Raw genomic sequence first — 19,227 nt, 5'->3', positions numbered from 1 at the left:
TGGGTTTTTTTGGAGGGCTCCTGAGAGTTGACTGCCAGTACCGTCCTCTCCTGTGGATTCTGTCATCTTTACTGGAATTATAGGATTTGTCACTACTGGTCCACTCAACTATCAGTGGCATGCCAGTGGTAGTGCTAGACTCCCTGTACAGAGGAGATGGGGACCAGGAAGGACTTAGCATGTTACACCTCTCCCAATAACCTCCAAGTTTGAGGTATTGTCTTACACTGTAATCATAGCTAAGCTACAGCTAACTTGGTGTAAACAGATACCTGACAGTAGTTGTGGACTGGGAGTGGTGGCTTTGTGCGCCTACCTCAACCGATCGCATAACGTCATTTTGTTGGCCTATATGGCAATACCTCTTTGTTGCTGGAGTACTGTTTAGATGGCTTTTGTTTTCAGTCAGTGTTATGATGCATACTATTCGAGGGGTTTGCATGTTTGTATTCCACAGATTCTGTCTGTGAACTTAATGTCATTGATTGAGATAATGGCTTTCTGTAGTGGAGGAAAGACAAAGTCTGAAAGTGAAAGAGACAATGGTGATTGATACCAATAAGTTAAATAATCATCAGTGTGTCAGAAGCTTTGACTGTCTACCATCCGACAATGAAGAGAATGACAAAGGAGGAGGAGTGTGCAGATTCAGTTGGAAGCTCTGTTCTTGTCATTCCCGAAGAGACAAGAAAGAAATTCTATCAAGTGACAGATATTGACAACTTTGATGAAAATGCAACTAAGCAGCATGTTTATGTGCATATTATTGAAGGAAAAGTACCCTGCAGGTAAAATGCTGACTGTGTGTGGAGTGCTTCCGTGGTTGTCCTTTTTCTAAGGTTAGGCAACTCTCCATCCAATCCAGAAAACAGTACCTGTACAAAACCTAGACGTATCAGTGTAGGATTGAAACAAATGTCTCCTACAGATGAGAGTATTAAAATCTTAATGGTAAACTGCTGAAGCATTCACAACAAAGTGCCATAGTCTGAAGTGCTGATGAAAAGTAGTGAAGCTTGCATAACACTACGTACAAAAAGCTGGTTGAAACCTAAAATTGATAGCAGTGAGATTTATGTGGGAAAATTTAAGTGTTTATTAAAAGGGTAGCCAAACGAAGAATGGAGGTGATGTATTTGTTGCAGTAGACAAGAAACCTAAATCCACCACAATAGAAACTGAAGCTGCATGAAAGATTGTTTGGGCAAGACTCAGTATCAGCGGTGAGCATAAAATGATAATTCTATCCTTCTATTGCTCACCAGGCTCATCTCCTGATGGAACTGAAAATTTTAAAGAAAACCTCAGTTCACTTGCATGTAATGATCGAAGCAGACGAAATGAATTAAAATTTGTGCTGCAGCCAGGACTCAAACCCAGGTCTTCTTGCTTACCAGGCAGAAATGCTAACCATTACACCACCACAGTACGATGGTCACCATTGCTGTAGTAGCCTAGCAAGCAAGAAGACCTGGGTTTGAGTCCGGGCCGCAGCACGAATTTTAATTCATTTCACAGGCTTTGGTCATTATCGTAAATAATAAAAAGATACTTAAATGTCTTAGGGAAACATTTGATTATACTTGTAAGTAAGTTCCCCAGTCATACTGTAATCGTTAGTAGAGACTTAAATCACCAAACAGTTAATTGGGAAAATTACTGTTTTGTGAGTGGTGGGTGTGATAAGACATCATGTGAAACATTACTAAATGCCTTCTCTTAAAACGTCCTAGAACAGATAGTTAGGAACCCCACATGAGGGAATTATATTGGATCTAATGGCAACGGTAGACCTGACCTCTCTGAGGATGTCCATATTGAAACTGGTATCAGTGAACATGACACAGTTGTGATAACAATTATTACCAAAGTACAAAGGACAACTAAAACAAGCAGAAAGATATATATGTTCAGTCAGCTAGATAAAAAATCATTAGTGTCATATCTCAGTGAGGAACTAGAAACTTCCAGCACAGGGCTGGAGCATGTCGAGGAACGATGACTCAAGTTTAAAAGAGAGGAACTATGGCTCAAGTTTAAAAGAATATTTGACCATGTGCTGGATAGATACCCTGTAGTACAGACCATAATGGGAGGGAACCTCCATGGTATACTGTCACTGTAAAGAAACAGAGATTACTGCATAATAGGTGTAAAACAAAGCGTATGGTTATAGATTGAGAATAGAGTCAGGCAGCAGCAGCTGGCCGAGACACAAGCAGCCACAGGGAATTAACCAATTTTGTGACATTTTACAAGTTCCTAACCAGGAGTGAATTTTATAATTTCACTATGTGCTTTGGTAGTTTAGCTTCTTGAATTTCTACATGTTAATTTAATAGATACAGTTCTCGCATTTTTGTTGGAAAGTAAACCAATTTCATGGCTTATTTCATGTTCCTAATCAGGAGTAAATTATTTAGTCTTGATATGAGTGGTTTGGTAGTTTAATTTTTGGACCTGAGCATGTTAATGTAATTTATTGGAAACAGTTGTTACATTTTTGTCGGTGTCTACAGTAGAGTTCTGTAGAGCGTGTCAATCGTCCTTTATTTGTCTATGTAATGTAGTTTTCCATAGTCTTTAGTATGGATAGGGACTGCGATTGCTGTGTGCGGTTGCAAGGCGAGTAGGTGATACTTCACTCTCAGCTCCACAATGTGATGGCTTTGGTTACACAGCTTGAAGCTGTAGTGGGGGGGCATCACTGTTGTGGGCTGGCCATGGGGATGCAATGGATGTTCAACACATCTGGGTCCAAGGTTCAGTCCGCACCAGTGTTCAGCCCAATTACTGCTCACACTGAGGTTTACCCCTCACCTGTGGTCGAGTGGAAGGTTGCCTCGGGACATGATAGGTGGTGAAAGATTTCGCAGGGGGGCAAACATAAGGCCTCCCTTGTTAGTCTGACAAACAGGTTCCAAGTGCTATTTGTGGCTGACGCTGTCCCTCAGCCAGATACAGTCACTTGTCCTGTTTCATAGGAAACCTCTCAGCCTGCAAGATCCGGGCAGTCACAGAGGGTGAGATTATTGGTAGCTGGGAGCTCCAATGTTAGGTGCATTATGGGGCTCCTTAGAAACATGGCTGTCCAGGAGAAGAAGAAAGCCTGTGTGCATACCAGGTGGAGTCAACACAGATGTGGAACGAGCCCTTCCGGATGCCATGAAGAGCACAATGTGGAGCCAACTGCAGGTGGTGACTCACGTTGGTGCCAATGAAGTGTGTCACTTTGGATCAGAAGAGATTCTCTCTGGTTTTGAGCAGCTAAGATAAGTGGTAAATTTTGTATCCCGCCTGGAAGGAGGTGCGTGGGTCTGCTCCTCTAAATTGAAGGGTAAGCCGAATGTAGGAAGTGAGTAGGAGCAGGAAAAGGTGAAATGCTTTGGTACTGCATATAGGTTATAGCTCTTTTACTGGTGTATGAAAATATACAACTGATAATACTCAACATAGGCTGAGGTGAGCACAAAGGTGCGAAGCTGTACATCAATCAAGTTACACTGGCAAAATCTATAGTGGCTCGCCCACTATGAAGTAGAAACAGTGTTACTTGATCGTCTACTCAGAATCAAATGGGCTGAATCCAGAGCGGCGCTCGTAGAGCTGCACAGTGCCGGCTAGAGGGCGTTGTCGTCGGTGTCGGTGTCGTAGTGCCAACCTAGTAGAGCGCACCTACATTGTGGCATGGTCAGTATCAATACCACATCCCTCCCCCCGTGAAATGGTGCACCATCATTGAGTAGGGCTTCCGACGGCGGGTGCAGGGAACCAGTGGCAGCGCGACTGAGGGGGCGGACAGCAGAACTGCCAGGGCGTGCTGCCCACCTGCAACCCCAAATTGCTTGCAAGGGGGTGAGGAAAACACCCCGTGGAAAACCTGCCCAGGCCGCACACCACCACTGGGTATACTCGAATGAGGAGGCGGAGCAACAACCTCCATGGGCGACAGCGGCGGCGGTGTGACGGCAGCCTCAGCGTCCATCGGTTCCAGCACCGCGGAGGAACACAGCGGCAGCGGCGGTGACAGGGATGGCCGGAGGTGAGGCCGTGGCGGCGGCGAGAGGCATCCGTCCAGCGCAGGTGACTGGACCAGCAGTGGTGGCGTCAGCAGGAGCACCCGTGGTGGAGGTGCGAGCGGCGGAGGCACCATCAGTGGAGTCGTGGGCTGAAGCGGCGGAAGTCGTGAAGCCTCCAGTTCTGCCGGAAAACAACCAGCGACAGAAAACTGAGGATGGCATAAACAGATCTGGTTCTGGTGTCACTTGACAGTGCCGGAGGGACCATAAATGACAAATAAGGTGTGGCCAAGCTGGCGAAGAATGCGCCCCTGCTCCCAGCGCTGCCTACCAGAGAAAACACAATAGGGCACCAAACTGTGCGGCACCAAGCCAGAACGAGGCGAAACAGTGGCAGCGGGTGCAATAGCTGCAGGAGTGACCGATGGGCATGGCCATGGCCATGTAGCAGTTCCACTGGGGAATGGGTGCCGCGTGGCTGGGAGTGATTTGAAGCGAGGAAAGTTCATAGTGCGCACTCGCGAGAGTGCATGGCGCGCAACTTTTTTTTCTGCGACTTAAACGTACCCAGAAAGCATTCAGCTCACCGTTGGACTGGGGGTGGAACGGGGCTGAGGTCAGATGGTGAATGCCATTAGCAGCACAGAACGCATCAAACTCTGAAGACACAAATTGGGGGCCATTGTCGGAGACAATAACTTCAGGAAAGAACTCAATGCAGAAAATAGATGTCAAAGCCCAAATAGTGCTGGCAGGTGTAGTAGAAGACATAGGTACAACAAAAGGAAAGTTGCTGTACGCATCAATAACTATCAACCAGCGGTTGTCCCAGAAAGGACCTGCAAAATCAATTTGAACACGCTGCCCAGATGCAGTAGGAGTCAGCCACACTGGCGGGGAGCAGATTGATGCTCCGCTCAAGAGTGACAGTTAGCAAGCAAATTCTCAGTTTGTTTATCAATGCCGACCCAAGTGCAGTGACGACGCGCTAATTGCTTCGTCCCCACTATACCCCAATGACCAGCATGCAGTAATCGGAGGATTTCTGACTGCAACGAATGAGGTACATCCACACGAGACTGATCGTTGTCAGTTTGCAACAAGATAACACCGTGGTGTACAGACAAGTTGTGACGTTTCGCAAAGTAACGCCATACAAGGGGATCACTAATCTGGGTAGCAGATGGAGGCCATTGAGTACGAATATACTGCAAAAGAATCTCCAAAGAAGCATCGGCAGCTGCCGTGGAAGCAATGCAACGAAAATCCACCGGAAAACCTTCATCTAATCTTGAGAATCAATAAACATGCAGGACAGTTCGGAAGAATCAAACACATCGTCAGGACTGATAGGTAGACGAGACAAAGCTTTGGCATTTCCATGCTGGGCCGTAGGCCGAAACAAAATGTAATTGTAGTTGGACAAAACAAAGACCAACGTTGCAACTTCTGTGCAGTACAGGCCGGAACTGGCTTTGACTGGTGGAACAACGATATCAAAGGCTTATGGTTGGTGACCAAATAGAACTTGCGAGCGTACAAACAATTATGAAACTGTCACTCCATATACAATAGCTAAAGCTTCTTTCTCAATTTGAGATTAGTTTTGCTGGGCAGAATTGAGCAACTTAGACGCAAAACTGATCGGGCGATCAACAGAATTAATGTGGTGTGAGAGAACCACTCTGATGCTGTGAGAAGGTGCATCGACAGCCAAAACAACTGGTTTGGAGGGATCAAAAGGAATCAAACAGCTTTCACTCAACAAAGCAGATTTGAGCTTGTGGAAAGCAGCGTCACATTCTGAGTAGACGACCAAGCAACATTGTTTCTATTTCACAGTGGGCGAGCCACTATGGATTTTGCCATTGTAACTTGATTGATGTACAGCTTCGCACCTTCGTCCTCATCTCAGACAAAGTTGAGTATTATCAGTTGTATATGTTCATACACCAGTAAAGAGCTATAACCTATACGCAGTACCGAAGCATTTCACCTTTTCCTGCTCCTACTCACTTTCTACATTCAGCCTACCTTTCAGTTTACAGGAGCAGACCCACGGGCCGCCTTCCAGGCGGGATACAAAAGTAAAGGCTGCTAATCTTGCTTGCGAGATGAAAGCAGAGCTCACCTTCTGCAGGATAGTCAACAGGGCCAATTGCAGATCTCTGGTACAGGGCCGAGTGGAGGGTCTGAATCAGAGGCTCATATGGTTCTAAGGCTCATATGGTTCTGCAGTTGTGTAGGCTGCAGGTTCCTCAACTTGTGGTTGGTTCAGTTTCAGGTTCTGCTAAATAGGTTGGGAAACCACTACAGGAGGAAGCTACATGGGCAGCAGGGACTGCGTGATGTGGACTGGGCAGTTTTTTAGGTTAGATGGTCTCGAGGAAACACAAAAAGGGCTTCACTCTAAGAGTGCAGGTTGAACACAGGAAGAATGTTGATCCAGAAACCATCAGTGTAACAGCAGTAAATTGTCATAGTTGCGTTGGGAAGGTACCAGAGCTCCAAGCGTTTGTAGGAAGCACTGATGCTTAAATCATTATAGGCACTGAAAGCTGGCTAAAGCCGGAGAGTTCAGTCGAAGTTTTTGCAAAGGACCTAACAGTGTTCAGAAAGGATAGGCTAAATACATTTGGCAGTAGCATTTTTGTTGGTTTTAGACACAGTTTATCTTGTGGCGAAATTGAAGTAGATAGTTCCTGTAAGTTAGTATGGGTTGGCAACTGGCATAAAATAGTAATTGCATCCTAATACTAACCTCCCAACTCAGGGGGAACAATTGCTGAAAGGTTTGAAGAAAAGGTTGGTTGGTTTGTGGGATTGAAGGGACCAAACTACTAGGGCCATCGGTCCCAGAAGTTCGAAGAAAACTTGAGTTTAATTTCAAAAATGTAACTCATACAGTTGTAGTTGGTGGTGACTTCAGTTTTCCTTCTATATGTTGGTGAAAATACAAGTTTAAATCTGGAGGTATGCACAGAACATCATCCAACATTGTGGTAAATCCATTCTCTGGAAATTATTTCCAGCTGTTAGTTTATGAGTCCACTCGAATAGTAAACTGTTGTGAAAATACACTTGACCTCTTAGCAACAAATAGTCCTGAACTAATAATGAGCATGAAAACAGATTCAGGGGTTAGTGAACACAGGGTTATCATGGCTAGCCTGAATATTGTAACTCCCAAATCCTCTAAAAATAAACAAAAAAAAATCTATTCCAAAAAGCAGATAAAAATTCACTTGATCCCTTCCTGAGAGACATTCTCCGCTCCTTCCAAATTAACAGTGAATGGGTAAGTATAAACTAGATATAGTTTGAATTCAAAGAAATAGTATTGACAGCAATTGAGAGATTTATACCAAATAAATTAACAAACAACAGACCTGATCCCCCGTGGTACACAAAACGAGTCAGAATGCTGTTGCAGAAACAATGAAGAAAGCATGACAAATTTAGAGAAATGCAGAACCTCAAAGATTGGCACTCTTGTACAGAAGCTTGAAGTTTAATGCAGACTTCAATGTGAGCAGCTTATAATAGTTTCCACATAGAAACTTTGTCTCGATACCTGTCAGAAAATTCAAAGAGATTCTGGTCAATGTAAAATATGCTAGTGGCAAGACGGAATCAATGCCTTATCCATGCAATACCAGTGGAAATACTGTCTATGACAGCGCTGCAAAAACAAGAGTTACTAAACACAGCCTTCACCAAAGAAGATGAAGTAAATATTGCAGAATCTGAATCAATAACAGCTGCCAACATGAGAAACTTGGAAGTAGATATCTTTGGAGTAGTGAAGCAACTTAAATCGCATAATAAAAGCAAGTCTTCTTGCCCAGACTGTAAACCAGTTATGTTCCTTTCAGAGTGTGCTGATGCCATAGCATCATACTTAACAGTCATGTACAACTGCCCGCTCGACGAAAGATCTGTACCCAAGGACTGGAAAGTTGCACAGGTCACACCAATATTCAAGAAAGGCAATAGAGTTATCCACTACATTACAGGCCCATATCATTAATGTCGATTTGCAGCAGGATTTTGGAACATACATTGTGTTCGAACATTGTGAACTACCCTGAGGAGAACAGTCTATTGACAACACAGATTTAGAAAACATTGTTCTTGTGAAACATAAATAACTATTTACTCACACGAAGTGTTGGATACTATTGACAAGGGATTTTAAATTTATTCCATCTTTCTAGATTTGCAGAAGGCTTTTGGCTCTGTACCTCCCAAGTTGCTTGTAGTCAAATTGCATGCTTATGGAATATCGTCTCCGTTATGTGACTGGATTCGTGATTTCCAGTCAAAGAGATAGTGCAATACGTAGTAATTGGGAAACTCATTAAGTAAAGTAGAAGTGATTTTCAGTGTTCCCCAAGGTAGTGTTATAAGCCCTCTGCTGTTCCTTATCTATATAAAAGATTTAGGAGACAATCTCAATAGCCCTCTTGGGTTGTTTGCAGATGATGTTGTTGTATATTATTTAGTAAAGTCATCAGAAGATCAAGACAAATTGCAAAATAATTTAGAAAAGATATCTGTATGGTGCAAAAATTAGCAATTGACCCTAAACAATGAAAAGTGTGACATCATCCATGAGTGATAAAAAGGAATCTGTTAAACTTCGGTTACATAATAAATCAGTTAAATCTAAAGGCTGTCAATTCAACTAAATACCAAAGAATTACACTTATGAACAACTTAAATTGGAAAGAAGACACAGAAAATCTTGTGGGAAAGGTGAACCAAAAACTGCATTTCATTGGCCGAACACATAGAAGATGCAACAGATCTACTAAAGAGACTGCCTACACTGTGCTTGTCTGTTATCTTTTGGAGTACTGCTGCACATTGTGGGATCTTTACCTGATAGGATTAACGAAGTACATCAAGAAAGTTCAAAGAAGAGCAGCACATCTCGTATTATTGAGAAATGGGGAGAGAGAGTCACTGGCATGATACAGGATTTGAAGTGGACATATTTAAAACATGAAATTTCAATCACCAACTTTCTGCTCTGAATGCGAAAATATTTTGTTGATACCAACTTACGTAGGGAGAAATGATGATCTTAACAAAATAAGGGAAATCAGAGCTCCCATGGAAAGATGTAGGTGTTCATTTTTTCCGCATGCTGTTCGAGATTGGAATAATAGAGAATTATTGTTAAGACAGTTCAATGAACCCTCTGCCAGGCGCTTATGTGTGATTTGCAGAGTATCCATGTAGATGTAAATGCTGAATGAAACACATTTGCCTGTGATGCCTTAAATGACTACTTCAGCAGAACCCAAAGAAATTCTGGTTGTATGTGAAGGCTTTTATTGGTAGCAAAGTTAGTGTCCAGTCTCCAGCGAATGAGACAGGCACTGAAATCGAGGGTAGCAAAGCTAAAGCTGAAATTCTTAACCCTGTTTTCTGATGTTCCTTATTGAGAAGAACCCAGAGAACTGCACAATTTGATCCTCATACCACTGAAAGATGAATGAAATAAGTATTAGTGTCAGTGGTGTTGAAAAACAACTGAAATTGTTAAAAGTGATCAAAGCTCCAGGGCCCGATAGAATTCTTGTCATATTCTATACTGAATTTGTAGCTGAGTTGGCCTCTCTTTTAACTATAATGTGTCATAGAGCCCTCAAATAAGAAACCATACCCAGTTCTTGGAGAGAAGTGCAGGTCACACATGTCTACAAGAAGGGTAGTAGAAGTGATTTACAAAACTACCAACCAATATCCTAGACATCTATTTGTGGTAAAATCTTAAAAGATATTCTGAGCTCAAACATAATGAATTATCTTGAACAGAACGACCTCCTCAATGCCAGTCAGCATGGATTCCGAAAACATTGATCATGTGAAACCCAACTTGCAATTTCTCTCATGACATACTGAAAGTTTTGGATCAAGGCAATCAGGTCGATGCAATATTTCTTGATTTCCGAAAAGCATTTGACTCAGTACCACACATATGCTTATTGCCAAAAGTACACTCATGTGGGGTACTAAGTGAAATTTGTGACTGGATTGAGGACATTTGGTAGGGAGGACACAGTATGTTATCTTTGATGGAGAGTCATCATTGGATGTAAAGGAAACTTTGGGTGTGCCTCAGGGAAGCATGTTGGGACCCTTGCTGTTCATGCTGTATGTTAATGACAGTATGGACAATATTAATAGTAACCTCAGACTTTTTGCAGATGATGGCATTACCTACATTTGAGTACTCTCTGAAAGAAGTAGCATAAATATTCAGTCAGATCTTGATAAGATTTCAAAGTGGTGCAAAGATTGGCAACTTCCTCTCAACGTTCTGAAATGTAAAATTGTGCACTTGACCAAATGAAAAAGTGTAGTATCCCATGACTATAACGTCAGTTAGCCACTACTGGAATCAGCCACCTCACACAAATACTTGTGTGTAAGACTTTCTAGGGATATGAAATGGAATGATCACATAGGTTCGTTGTAGGTAAAGCAGATGGTAGACTTCAGTTTATTGATAGCATACTGGGGAAGTGCAATTAGACTACAAAGGAGATTCCTTCCAAATCACTTGTGCGAACAATCATAGATTATTACTCATGTGTATGGGACCCGTACCAAATAGGACGAACAGGGGATATTTAACGTATACTGAGGAGGGCAGCACGAATGGTCACAGGTTTGTTTAATCCATGGGAGATTGTCACAGAGATACTAAACTAGGAGGCTCTTTAAGATAGATGTAAACTTCCCATGATCCACAAGAGAATGGGCTGGAAGAAACCTTAATAACTTGTACAGTGGGATGTATCATCTGCCATGCACCTCATTGTGGTTTGCAGAGTGTAGATATAGGTGATGTAGACGTACAACGTTGATTGTTTCAGTGTTGGAAAGTGATTTGTTTACAAGTAATGGAACAAGTCCTTCCTTTGTTTAAGATAAAAGTATTAATGGAATGGCAGACACTGTGGAACAGTGATGCTAACAGTGTACCCAGAGGTGCTGATTGTACATCTAGAGAATATAATGTGGATTGATGTAACGTGGGTTAATGTGTGTCAGACAAAACTAGTCTTATTGACTGACGACACACGTCACGGAACAATGAGTGTGCCTCTAAGACATGGGGTGATGTGAATGAGGCTGTCGCACAGGTATCACGAGATATATGGAAGAAGATCGTGAACCAGTATCATTCCCAGTACTTGGCAGGAACAGATTGGAAGTGTCTACTGGATTCCTCATATTCGTGCCAGACAGTCCACCGCCCCACACTTTCCTTACATGACATCCTGAAGTCCATGAATCAAGGCAGCGAGGTAGATGCAGTATTTCTTGATTTCCAAAAATCATTTACAGACACAAACTCGTCCAAGAAATCCTAATTTAAAGACTTCTTTAAAGACTTCAGGAAACCATAATCTATTATGTGTCACTCTCGTAGGGGTTGCAAAGACAAATTTAAACAAGTGCTTAAGCAACCATTCACCCCACACATTTTACAGTAATTTTAGCGCTATTTTTAATAACATGGCTGCATTGATATGTGGCCCTACGTCTAGTAGCTGCAGTTCCTTATTGCCGACAACAAAGAACACACCATTATGTACAACAGTGATGAGACGAGCACCAGAATTAGAAAATCAAGTGAGAACTTTAACTGAAGAATACAAGTGTAGGTAGAGTCCTAGAGTCCTATCACATGCTATGTCATTTTATTATGACATGTAACTACCCAAGACTGTGATTTGAACCTTCACCTTGCAAGGGTGATGCACAGAGAGCTTGGCTGCACTGACGGCATGATGCTGGGAACGTTGTTTTTTTTTTTTTTTTTTTTTTTTTTTTTTTTTTTTTTTTTTTTTTTTTTTTTTTTTTTTTTTTTTTTTTTTAAAAAATTGCAGACAAGTTCTTTGTAACTGTTCCTGTGTTCCCTATTGTGTGTTTATATTGACCTATCTGTTCTGTTTGGCCTCTTTTGTATTTGGAGCACGGACACGTTTGTATTCTGCCTATCTCACTGCCGAAGCAGGTTGGGCCACCTGGTGGTCCATCGTCTGTGCTTCTGGTTTCCCAGACTTGAAATTACTTGATTGTCAGACTGCCGTGATGCTTCATAGAACCCTCGGGCAGTCTGTTTTGTGTGACCCCTTATGATGGGGATCCCTGATCCCTCACGCAAGGTCCTGGTCGGGTGGTCTTCCAGTTAAGCGCAAGGTGAGTCACAGAGCTCTCCCTTCCACCCTGTGGAGCCAACAAATGTTTGTATCGATTGTGTTCCCCCACACTGAAGGTGCATATTCTAGCACTGGTCAGATCAGTGCCAGATACAGCGTAATTCCTCAGCGTGGAGGAAGCGTTGATTCTGGGTCAGTAGGGATATAGTATTTTCAGACGTGCATGTGCTTTCCCCCAGACCTCACAGATATGCAGCTTCCAGGTGAGATGCCTATCGAGAGGTACACTAACGTTTTTGATGACTAAGAGTGTGTGAAGTGTATGTGCAAACTCCACACTTCTCTTACATGAGTTGACTTACTTGGTATGCACAGCTGATCTTCTTCTCTGGGTAGCTGGCTACGTCAATCTCTAGAAACTTCTTCTCCGAAGAATGATGCTAGTTAATGGAATATATAAGACTCTTTCTCTCTCTCTTTGTAAAATATTGAGGTACTCAAAGAATACTCTTCAACAACTGTTGGTATATTTGAACTTCCACAAAGAACAAAATACACACTTCTCGCATGAACAAGTGACTTATTGTGAGTCACCCATGTCGTCTCACATTAGAAACAATGAAGTTACATTTACAACAGAGTTGGTTTGATGACCACGACTCTATTATACAGGAATTATACAAGTCTTGCCTCTAGCATGTTCAAGTGAAAATTTACCAAAAATCTTTTTTCACTCAATTATTCTTTCTTCACTAACAATAGTCACAGCTACACAATAGCACAGCATAACACAGAAGTTCCTTGGTGCTGCCGTGTGCTTTCATTATGACTTCCATGGACCGTCTGACAAGTACTTGTCAGTGCTGTTCGACCTCCGTATCTACAGTCTTCGTATGACAATCTTCAAACCTGCACACACAGACAGGTGACGCACAGTAGACAGGGTTCCTTTCTTCCTCACATCTAAAATATTGTGTGTTCGAGACAGTGGAAGGGCTAGTGGTTCTAGAATTTACGCAAAAATTCTCGAAACACTACAGTACCCCTAGATACTTAGCCGTGCGAGACTAGGGGATGGGGACTCCCATGATTCGCAGTGGCTGAAAGTCCATGGACACTCTATGCCACATTATTACAACAGCCTGGCTTTTAATGCCATTGAATGTAAGGTGCCATTTTGTAACCCATGCTCTCAGGACATCGCATGCCTCCTGTAAGTGGCGGCGAATCATGTCAGTCCTTAGGGAACACGTGAAGAGTGCGATGTCATCTGAATATAGTACAAGGGATACCCTGTCTGTGCGTGGTACATCAGACGTATACAGCAAGTACAGCAGGGGGCCGTGAACCGACTCCTGCACATACAGGCGTATTAGTTGACATTCCGTGTTTAGCACGAATGTGAAAAGCCTGGTCACGCAGATATGACACAATGAGTGACGTGTAGCATCAGAACCCCCAGTACAAAAAGTTTGTAGAGGAGGCTCTTGTGCTACCCACACTCAAAGGCTCTGGAGATGTCAAGAAATACTGCCCTTGAGTACTCTCAATGCTCCAGGGCTCCCATTGCATCCTCGACAACACGCAGTAGTTGGTGTTGCATGCTGCGGCCTTGCTGGAAACCAGACTGCTCTGTAGGAATCAGCCCCTCCTTGTTCACATGCTCCATGAGCCGTTTGATGTAGATTCTTTCGTATACCTTAGATAGAACAGGCAGCAGACTTATCAGCTGATAGTTTTGTGGAAGCCTCACATCTTGGCCTTGTTTTGGGATGGCAACCACCTCCGCATGTATCAAGCAGAGGGGTGGTTGCCAGTCTGCAAAACATAGTTGAAGGCATCAGGTGGCAGTTGTTTCAGCATAAGATCTTCCACCTGGACACAGCCGCAGGCCTTCGTGATATTTATGGAGCAGAATTGGACGTCTACTTCCTCCTCAGTGACAAGTTCAGTAGCATCAGCTGCGTCATCTGCAAGTAAAATGGGGAGCCATTGTTGCACAGTTTGTGTGTGCTCTTCATCTATATTATCCTCTATTGGCATGAAGTTATTCACAGAGCTGTCAGCCAAGACATTAGCCTTGGAATCAGGCTCTCAGACAACCCCTCAGTCGACTTGCAGAGGAGGAAGACAGTGCCCTTTCCTTAAGAACTGCTTAGTTATTCACCAGGCAGAGCCATCTTCAATGTGAAGCATGGCTATTTTGCCTGCCCAATTTTGATTTCTGTGGTTTTCCACGGCCACCTTTATTTCACGGCACAGCGAGTTGAGGTGGTGTTTGGTGGCAGGATGGTGTATAATTTGCCATTTGCAGAAAAGCCTATTCATCTCTGAAATGGCCTGCAATATCTCAGGGAGGAGCTGATGTGATCTGTCAGGAGGCCTTTGTGTACTGTTGAGTGTGGCAGTGTCGATAGCCCGGAGTGTGTCCACTGTAAGCTGCTGCAATATCTTGTCGGGCTGATGATATCATGGTCAGGGATGGCACCAAGAGAGTCCTGTAATTCCTCCCTAAACTGTTCCCAGTTTACCCTCCCTAACTGCCAATGGAGTTTTCGTGGGTCCACGTCATCAGTGTCCATGTCAAAAATGACTGGCAGACGGTCTGGTGAGAGAGAGCCACTCGACTTGTGGTAGTAGTGAGGTGTCCAACACCCCATACCATCGGTATATCGAGCACGTCAGGGCGGCTGCGTGCATTATTTGGGTAGTGTGTCGGGTTAGGTGCCCCTAAGACTACTGCATTGTGCTGCCAAATTACGTGCAGTAGATGGCGACATTATTATTTGTTACTCTGGGATGCCACTCACCAAATTTTGCATTAAAGTCTCCCGCAATAAAAAGTTTACTGTGAAGGGACAGTAATGCTTCAACATCTCTGGGTTCTAGTGGTCTTGCAGATGGTCGATAAACCAAGTTAAATGTAATTTGAGCTGACATTTTCTCTACTGCAACAGCAGTGGCCTCAATTGTTGCTAGTTGTTGCAGCTGTACAACATGGTGTTTCAGTGAGGTCCTAAGCTAGATGGCAGTGCCACCACCTGCTGTAGGCCTATCAGTGTTACATTAGATTAGATTAGATTTACTTTCATTTCAATTGATCCGTAGTGAGGAGGTCCTCCAGGATGTGGAACATGTCAGAAAAACAATAATACATGACAGATATTTACAACTAAAACAAATAAGCTAATGTACCATTCCACAGGTCCCAAGTGGAATGATTGTCATTTTTTAATGAACACTATATGAAAGAGACAAGGATGGATCTCATCCTTCATGAAATCCTCCCCACACCACCAAGAGTGTCTTTCTGCCATCCACCTAACCTTCGTAACCTCTTAGTTCATCCCTATGAAATCCCCAAAACCACCTTCCCTACCCTCTGGCTCCTACACTTGTAACCGCCGCCGGTGTAAAACCTGTCCCATGCACCCTCCCACCACCACCTACTCCAGTCCTGTAACCCGGAAGGTGTACACGATCAAAGGCAGAGCCATGTGTGAAAGCACCCACGTGATTTACCAACTGACCTGCCTACACTGTGAAGCTTTCTGTGTGGGAATGACCAGCAACAAACTGTCCATTCGCATGAATGGACACAGGCAGACAGTGTTTGTTGGTAATGAGGATCACCCTGTGGCTAAACATGCCTTGGTGCACGGCCAGCACATCTTGGCACAGTGTTACACCGTCCGGGTTTTCTGGATACTTCCCACTAACACCAACCTGTCAGAACTCCGGAGATGGGAACTTGCCCTTCAGTATATCCTCTCTTCTCGTTATCCGCCAGGCCTCAACCTCCACTAATTTCAAGTTGCCGCCACTCATACCTCACCTGTCTTTCAACAACATCTTTGCCTCTGTACTTCCGCCTCGACTGACATCTCTGCCCATACTCTTTGCCTTTACAAATGTCTGCTTGTGTCTGTGTATGTGCGGATGGATGTGTATGTGCGTGCGAGTGTGTTCCTGTCCTTTTTTCCCCCTGGGGTGGGTCTTTCCACTCCCGGGATTGGAATGACTCCTTACCCTCTCCCTTAAAACCCACATCCTTTCGTCTTTCCCTCTCCTTCCTTCTTTCCTGACGAAGTTGTTTGTGTGTCTATCGACCTGCCAGCGCTTATGTTTGGTAAGTCTCATCAGACACACAAACAAACACAAACATACACACAAAATTCAAGCTTTCGCAACAAACTGTTGCCTCATCAGGAAAGTCTGAAGGAGAGGGAAAGACAAAAGGATGTGGGTTTTAAGGGAGAGGGTAAGGAGTCATTCCAATCCCGGGAGCGGAAAGACTTACTGTAGGGGGAAAAAAGGACAGGTATACACTCGCACACACACACATATCCATCCGCACATACACAGACACAAGCAGACATTTGTAAAGGCAAAGAGTTTGGGCAGAGATGTCAGTCGAGGCGGAAGTACAGAGGCAAAAGATGTTGAAAGACAGATGAGGTATAAGCGGCGGCAAATTGAAATTAGCGGAGATTGAAGCCTGGCGGATAACGAGAAGAGAGGATATACTGAAGGGCAAGTTCCAACCTCCGGAGTTCTGACAGGTTGGTGTTAGTGGGAAGTATCCAGATAACCCGGACGGTGTAACACTGTGCCAAGATGTGCTGGCCGTGCACCAAGGCATGTTTAGCCACAGGGTGATCCTCATTACCAACAAACACTGTCTGCCTGTGTCCATTCATGCGAATAGACATTTTGTTGCTGGTCATTCCCACATAGAAAGCTTCACAGTGTAGGCAGGTCAGTTGGTAAATCACGTGGGTGCTTTCACACGTGGCTCTGCCTTTGATCGTGTACACCTTCCGGGTTACAGGACTGGAGTAGGTGGTCGTGGGAGGGTGCATGGGACAGGTTTTACACCGGGGGCGGTTACAAGTGTAGGAGCCAGAGGGTAGGGAAGGTGGTTTGGGGATTTCATAGGGATGAACTAAGAGGTTACGAAGGTTAGGTGGACGGCGGAAAGACACTCTTGGTGGAGTGGGGAGGATTTCATGAAGGATGGATCTCATTTCAGGGCAGGATTTGAGGAAATCGTATCCCTGCTGGAGAGCCACATTCAGAGTCTGATCCAGTCCCGGAAAGTATCCTGTCACAAGTGGGGCACTTTTGTGGTTCTTCTGTGGGAGGTTCTGGGTTTGAGGAGATGAGGAAGTGGCTCTGGTTATTTGCTTCTGTACCAGGTTGGGTGGGTAGTTGCGGGATGCGAAAGCTGTTTTCAGGTTGTTGGTGTAATGGTTCAGGGATTCCTGACTGGAGCAGATTCGTTTGCCACGAAGACCTAGGCCGTATGGAAGGGACCGTTTGATGTGGAATGGGTGGCAGCTGTCGTAATGGAGGTACTGTTGCTTGTTGGTGGGTTTGATGTGGACGGACGTGTGAAGCTGGCCATTGGACAGGTGGACGTCAACGTCAAGGAAAGTGGCATGGGATTTGGAGTAGGACCAGGTGAATCTGATGGAACCAAAGGAGTTGAGGTTGGAGAGGAAATTCTGGAGTTCTTCTTCACTGTGAGTCCAGATCATGAAGATGTCATCAATAAATCTGTACCAAACTTTGGGTTGGCAGGCCTGGGTAACCAAGAAGGCTTCCTCTAAGCGACCCATGAATAGGTTGGCGTACGAGGGGGCCATCCTGGTGCCCATGGCTGTTCCCTTTAATTGTTGGTATGTCTGGCCTTCGAAAGTGAAGAAGTTGTGGGTCAGGATGAAGCTGGCTAAGGTAATGAGGAAAGAGGTTTTTGGTAGGGTGGCAGGTGATCGGCGTGAAAGGAAGTGCTCCATCGCAGCGAGGCCCTGGACGTGCAGAATATTTGTATATAATGAAGTGGCATCAATGGTTACAAGGATGGTTTCCGGGGGTAACAGACTGGGTAGGGATTCCAGGTATTCGAGAAAGTGGTTGGTGTCTTCAATGAAGGATGGGAGACTGCATGTAATGGGTTGAAGGTGTTGATCTACGTAGGCAGAGATACGTTCTGTGGGGGCTTGGTAGCCAGCTACAATGGGGCGGCCGGGATGATTGGTTTTGTGAATTTTAGGAAGAAGGTAGAAGGTAGGGGTGCGAGGCGTTGGTGGGGTGAGGAGGTTGATGGAGTCAGGTGAAAGGTTTTGTAGGGGGCCTAAGGTTCTGAGGATTCCTTGAAGCTCGGCCTGGACATCAGGAATGGGATTACCTTGGCAAACTTTGTATGTAGTGTTGTCTGAAAGCTGGCGCAGTCCCTCAGCCACATACTCCCGACGATCAAGTACCACGGTTGTGGAACCCTTGTCCACCGGAAGAATGACGATGGATCGGTCAGCCTTCAGATCACGGATAGCCTGGGCTTCAGCAGTGGTGATGTTGAGAGTAGGATTAAGGTTTTTTAAGAAGGATTGAGAGGCAAGGCTGGAAGCCAGAAATTCCTGGAAAGTTTGGAGAGGGTGATTTTGAGGAAGAGGAGGTGGGTCCCGCTGTGATGGAGGACGGAACTGTTCCAGGCAGGGTTCAATTTGGATAGTGTCTTGGGGAGTTGGACCATTAGGAGTAGGATTAGGATCATTTTTCTTTGTGGCAAAGTGATATTTCCAGCAGAGAGTACGGGTGTAGGACAGTAAATCTTTGACAAGGGCTGTTTGGTTGAATCTGGGAGTGGGACTGAAGGTGAGGCCTTTGGATAGGACAGAGGTTTCGGATTGGGAGAGAGGTTTGGAGGAAAGGTTAACTACTGAATTAGGGTGTTGTGGTTCCAGATTGTGTTGATTGGAATTTTGAGGTTTTGGGGGGAGTGGAGCTGGAAGTGGGAGATTGAGTAGATGGGAGAGACTGGGTCTGTGTGCAATGAGAGGAGGTTGAGGTTTGCTGGAAAGGTTGTGAAGGGTGAGTGAGTTGCCTTTCAGGCAGCTCACCCTGTGTCTGTGTATGTGCGGATGGATATGTGTGTGTTTGCGAGTGTATACCTGTCCTTTTCTCCCCCTAAGGTAAGTCTTTCCGTTTCCGGGATTGGAATGACTCCTTACCCTCTCCCTTAA

At 44.4% G+C, this 19,227-nt stretch overlaps 1 protein-coding gene across 2 annotated transcripts in view; it reads left to right on the top strand.

Moving 5' to 3' along the window:
• Positions 1 to 19,227, top strand: part of LOC124619778 (intraflagellar transport protein 57 homolog) — a 172,496-nt gene that overhangs the window by 101,883 nt on the left and 51,386 nt on the right. The gene's annotated exons all lie outside the window — the stretch shown is intronic.

This window comes from Schistocerca americana, chromosome 6, assembly GCF_021461395.2.
Source record: "Schistocerca americana isolate TAMUIC-IGC-003095 chromosome 6, iqSchAmer2.1, whole genome shotgun sequence".
Lineage (NCBI taxonomy): Eukaryota > Metazoa > Arthropoda > Insecta > Orthoptera > Acrididae > Schistocerca > Schistocerca americana.
Note: the sequence above shows the minus strand (reverse complement) of the source record. Positions and strands in the feature narration are given on the sequence as shown.